The sequence below is a fragment of the Otolemur garnettii genome, unplaced genomic scaffold (genome assembly GCF_000181295.1).
Source record: "Otolemur garnettii isolate 467f Iridium unplaced genomic scaffold, OtoGar3 scaffold00057, whole genome shotgun sequence".
In the NCBI taxonomy this organism is placed as follows: domain Eukaryota; kingdom Metazoa; phylum Chordata; class Mammalia; order Primates; family Galagidae; genus Otolemur; species Otolemur garnettii.
In genome coordinates this window covers 1795045-1801381 of record NW_003852452.1, presented here as the reverse complement: position 1 = coordinate 1801381, position 6337 = coordinate 1795045, and positions in this window count along the sequence as shown.

Genomic DNA, 6337 nt, shown 5'->3' with positions numbered 1-6337 from the left:
CGGGCACCTGTGGTCTCAGCAACTTGGGAGGCAGAGGCAGGAGACTCGCTTGAGCCCAGGAGTTGGAGGTTGCTGTGAGCTATGCCATGGCACTCTACTCAGGGGGACAGCTGGAGGCTCTGTCTCAAAAAATAAATAAATAAATAAATAAATAAATAAGGATCCAGATAATGTCTTTAACAGGTAATGAGTTCTTATGAACCTGAGAGCAGCACGTCACATGCCAAATGGAATTGGAAAGAATCACAAATAGTTCACCAAAAAGAGAATTTTTGAGTGTATTAAACATGTGAAATTGATAATTTCTCTAATGAAGAATGACTCTTGCCTAAAAAATTAAACATATACCTATGTATAAAAACTCAATGATATCATACTGAGTTGCAAATGTAGAGTAGAAGGAACATTATGATATATTGTTGGAATTATAAATTAATAAAAGTTTTGTGGAAGGAAGATATATAGATATCCATCCAAACCATTTCAATAATAAACTCAAAACTGAAACAACTTAATGTCCAACAACAGGTAAATAGCTAAATATGGTTAGTAAGATTATACACTTAGATAATATTCATAACAAGTTATTTAAAAAAATAATTATCAAATCTATTTACAGTATGAACTGAGTTTAATATCTCTCACATACATTTTCATGTAAGAAGCAGAAAAAACAGATAAATGCATTACTTGCAATTGTTTGATCATTCAGATTTTCACTATTATATTGGTATTTCTCAAGATATCTACAAAGGGTATGTCTTGCTATTTTTAGAAATTGTTATTTAAAGTAACATGTGTCTACGCCTACCTGGCATATTTCTGCATCAGTAGAATTAGGAGAGGTAGTCCCTGCCTTCCAGGAGCTTACAGTGTTAGTGATACACGCGCATACATGAAAGAGAATTCAAATATAGATGGCAGGATACGTTTGAATGTCAATAGAAGGAATAATTCGTATTTTGGAACTATGAGGCATTGTGGACTAGAGTAATCAGGGAAAAGTTTTAGCTGGGTCTTAAACAAAAATAAGAATTTTCCAGCTCGGCACCTGTGGCTCAAGCAGCTAAAGTGTCAGCCACATACACCTGAGCTGGTGAACTCAAATCCAGCCTGGGCCTGCCAACAACAATGACCGCTGCAACCAAAAAATAGCTGGCGTTGTGGTGGGTGCCTGTAGTCCCAGCTACCTCGGGGGCAGAGGCAGGAGAATCACTTGAGCCCAGAAGTTGGAGATTGCTGTGAACTGTGATGCTACAGAACTCTACCAGGGCAACAGCTTGAGGCTCTGTGTCAAAAAAAAAAAAAAAAAAAAAAAAGAATTTCCTAATGAGAACAGATGAGTGATAAAGATGGGAGGGGACAGGACAGGACACATCCCAGAGACAGTGCCAATACACATCTGGCAGTACTATATCACGTGTTCCCTGTCCTCTCAATGGTAGTTTGAAAGTGGAAAGGTGTTTGGAAAACCAAGAGAAAGGTGTTAATTACTGTGCTAACATATTACATAGATCATTTTAAATCTTTCATTTTCTTACAGAGATTCTATAATAATTTGTCCCTTTGGGAAAAGCAGTTAAACTCATTTTTAAAATAATCGATGAGTTCTTTAAATATACAAGCACTGTAAAACTTTTCCACCACTATCGAGAGGCGCTGAGTTTGGTGTTATCACTACATCTGAACTGCCTGCTACTAAATCGTGGCTGTGCTGAGCCGGGTCGTATGTGCGCTGTGCAGGAAAGACAGAACTTTCCCATGACCTAAACAGACTCTGCAAAATGACCACAGATGGTTTATACCAGAAAAGCTGGAAAAATTATATGAAGTTCTGTTAAAAATCTTAGTTTGGAAAAAAAAAAAAAAAAAGAGGAAGCAAATAAAGCAGAGGTCGCCAGCAAGCTCCAAATTAAAGGAGGTCTCTCTGAATCAGCCTCTCTGAGATTCTAACATATGGACTTTCTAAATCACAAAGGTCTGGAGGGAAGATGAGAACCACGCGGAGTTCCAAATCCCGCAGAGTTTTATGATCCCATTGTTACACACTGGGGAGATTTATGGGGCCTCTCCCATGGATGCTGTGAGTGTGCTGCAGAATGACTTGTTTTTCCTGAACCTTTTTATAAAGATGTCAGGCAGTGTGCCGGGAACAGCACGGAATGAATGGTTGGTGACCAGACATGAGCCTTCGTCGGGAAGTAGCTATCATGCTTAACCTCACAGGGTTTTCGCTTCATAACCAGCAATATGGAGACTTTGCTGGAGAGCAGAGTAAGACAAGCACACCGGGAAGGTTGCTGCCCAGTAGCGCTGTCCAGAATGTTCAAAAATAGAAGAGGCTACTTGACTCCGTGAAAATTCCAAATAGTGTCAGATACCCTATAAACCGCAGGGGGAAAGCCTGATGTCTCTGGGGTCAGAGCTTCTAGACCTGGAAATCTTCTGACCTGCCCCTCTCACAGCCCCTCCCACCCTGACTTTAGCTTATATTCAAATGTCTAGCTAATGTCAGGATTGAAGCAAAAAAGGATTTACGTACAAGTTAAATAGTAATTTCAGGTAAATGATATCTCTAATGAGATATATAATATTTTATAGAAGAAAAAACCGAAGGCACAGAGAAATTAGATCACTTGTTAGAGAAGAGACTGCCAAGAAGGGGCTGGGAGTGAAACACAGGGTCACCCCCTCCAGCCCCAAGCTCCTTAGCAGTTTGCGCTGCCCTCTCCAAGAGGAGGAGGGGACTGGATCTGGCTGGGACCAAGCATGGTTAAGTGCTTCCTTCTCCTCCTACTTCTCCTAACACAGTGACATTTGTGGAAGAGCAACACAAATGTTATGTTATGAATACGTGCTTGGAAAGATATATCTAATATCATAAAAAATGAAAAATAAGTACACTGAGTTGCCCATCAGAAAGACAGCATGGGCTCGGCGCCTATAGCTCAACCGGCTAAGGCGCCAGCCACGTACACCTAAGGTGGTGGGTTTGAATCCCCAGCCCGGACCGCCAAACAACAATGACAGCTGCAACCAAAAAATAGCCGAGCGTTGTGGTGGGCACCTGTGGTCCCAGCTACTTAGGAGGCTGAGGCAGGAGACTCCCTTGAGCCCAGGAGTTGGAGGTTGCTGTGAGCTGTAATGCCACTGCACTCTACCCAGGGGGACAGCATGAGGCTCTGTCTCAAAAAAAAAAAAAAAAAAAAAAAGACAGCATGGAAATTGAAATGGCAAAAAAGCAACTTATTAGGACACACTCCTATTTGTCTTTAAATTTCACTGAAATGTTTTGAATAGTCAAAAATCCCTGGATAATTATCAAAATATCAATGTTTGTTGGTTTTATGCTAAATGTTGGCATGAAGGCAAAAATATGATTTTTCCCTCACCTTTAATCAAAAAAATAATGAATGATATTCCTGGAAAGGAAAAGTCATCAAAGGTCATGATTAAGACAGTCAACTCTGGAGGGAGCTGGCCCCGGTTAAATTCTGGTGCCAGCATTTCCTGGTTATATGGCCTGGTGTCCTAATCATTGTAGCCTGAAGGCAAAAGTCTGACACTTAATAAACTGGTAATAAATAATAAACTGTTAACAAATTGTTTTGAATTTTTTTAGCACTCAATTTCTCTGATTTTGAGAAAATGGTGAGTGGAAATCTCTCTCTCTATCTCTCTTTCTTTCTCTCTCTTTCTCTTTTTCTCTCTCTGGCACAGGCACAATCAAGATATTTTGGAGAAGATGGTATAGCAAATAATTTCTGCTCTTTTCTTTGTCTCCTTTGATAACTTGCAGGAATAACTCCTCCTCCTAGGACAGTGACATGCGTACAATGGCAACAAAAATGTTGTTATGTTATGTTATGAATATTGTAACCATGGATTAAAATAAGCCCCACTAGCACAAATAAGAAGTTCACATTTAAAACCTAAAATAGCCAATTTATATATTTTGATCACCTTAGAAGAAGAGTTTCACTCTACTTCTGCCCCATGGACCTATCTCATTAGATTATCTATGATTCATATTCATTTTTCTGAAAGAAACAAAAGAAATTGAGAATCGGTTTGGATGGTGTGTCAAACTACCTAAGAAACATGAAGTTCCTTAGCTTGGCTTTGACGTCTACCAGTAATTCAGAGCTTGTGAGCAGACAAAGATCACTGACAACATTCAATGCAAAATAAAATCAAGCAAGAAAATAACTAAGTATTTTGAGTAGCCCATAACCACTGAAATAAATAACTAATGTAATGCCGCGAGTAATACGAAAATCAAGAAACAGGGAACAAGCTGAAAATTTCAATTTAGTGGGCCATGAATTGCCCTTGAGGTTTCCAACTACAAATTTTAGATTCTTATTTTCTTTTTTTATTGTAAATCCAATAAGAATTGGGCTATCCAGTTTCCTTTGAACAGTACAGATAAAGAGACTTTGGTGAACGTCTTAGCTTTATTACTAACAAGATGGACAATGGAGTGCAAATACTTTGACCTTCCTCAACCTTAACCTTGACCTTTCCTATTTAACTGAGACAGTTAGAAAAGATCATTTGTGAAGTACTTTTTAGTTTTAAAACACTATGAATTGTCAGTTTAATGGAAAGAATTAAATCTAGAAGATAAACTGTGTTGTAAATACTCATTGAATACTTTAATTCAGTTATTCAATGATAATGGTCAACATGTATTGAGCTGAACACTTTTCTAACACCTAAACACTTTTAATCCTTCTAACTTTCCCTATGAGATAAGCACTAATGTTATTCCAGTTTTATAAGAGAGAAGGCAGTAATTATAAAGGTAGAGGTCAAGCACTGTAGCTGAGATTCAAATCCAGGCCCTCAGGTGCAGAATCCATGTGTATAATTAAACTGTGTGCAATTCTGTGAGTGCAGATTTCAAAATGCAGACCCAGAGGGGAAAATACCCCACCCCTGGGCATCATAGTGGTTGGCAATGTTTCCATTCGTGGTTATGTGATTTTTTTTGATAGAGAAAAAAATGTTGAAGACTAAAGGTTTTTTTTTTTCCTTTCTCAGAGAACTATTGCATATCTCTTCTAGCCCTTCTCACCTTTTAAACATTTTCCCTAGTTTTTAAATTATTTAGAGTGTTGGCTGGGATGTAAAAATAATGCTGGTTTACTAATATTTTGTTATTGGTGTCAAGACACATAGGAATGAAAGCTGCGTAAATATCTCAATCCTATAAAGACACTGTTAGCAGATATCGTATGTGTTAAATATGATTTCTGGTTTCTTACAACATAAGCACTATTTGTTCTGGCCCAGGCTGTCGCAAAATGGGGAATAGATGAAGGAGAAAAAATATGCAGATGGTAATTTTGCCACCGCTGTAAGTGCTGGGTGAATGTGTGTGCATGTGTGTGTGTGTATAAACATGAGTTACTAAAAGTAGTAGAAATCTGGGTAAAGTTATGGCCTATTAACAGCAATTCCTGAGGAAAAAATGCAATAGTAAAGTTCTAGGTATGCATTTGCATTGGTTAACTTGCATGTACTTAGTCAAGTTCATAAGGTCCAATTTAGATAGAGTCAAAAGCATGTGGTGAACAGGCACTTACTCATTCTGCAGCAGCAAACAAAGGCTTCTGCCATTCTGGCACAGGACCAAAGGAATATGAAAGAGCAGGAGTGGCGGTGCTTTGCGGGAGAAAACACCACCTGGAAATTAAAGAGCCGCCTCATCTCTCTACCGCCTCCATTATGAGACATGATTCAGCTGCTGCTCCGCAGAGGCCGTGCATGGCAGGCATGCGGGAGAGGTAGGGGTGACAAGAGGGAGTATGTGCCTCCCTCCCACGCTTCCCAACATGGGAAAAAGACATTTTCTACTGGAAAAAAAAAACTTATAAAAAGCACATAATCAACCAAACAAATTAGGAAAGAAACCATGTTCATCTTGCTCAAAAACTTCAAAGAAAAATCACTGCAAAAGAAATTAAGGAGGAAAACCTCAGTGATACTACGCTCAAATAACCTGCTTCCTCTTTGGATGTTTTAGTAGCACAGCGTCTATCTTTATCTTAAGAAATGTATGTGATATGTGGTGTGTGTACCTAATAACTATAACTAAGTATTTAAATGCTGTGATTCTTTAAAGTATTCATAAGGCTTTCACTCTCCTGGATTGTTTCCTTTTGCCCCACATTCCAGGAGGGATAAGAACACCTGAGGGCTCAAGGCCACATACTATGAGGTCAGACAATTCAGTCTGCAGATTCATCCTCAAAAAAGTGCTACAGGCTCGGCGCCTGTGGCTCATGTGGCTAAGGCACCAGCCACATACACCTAAGGTGGCGAGTTCGAA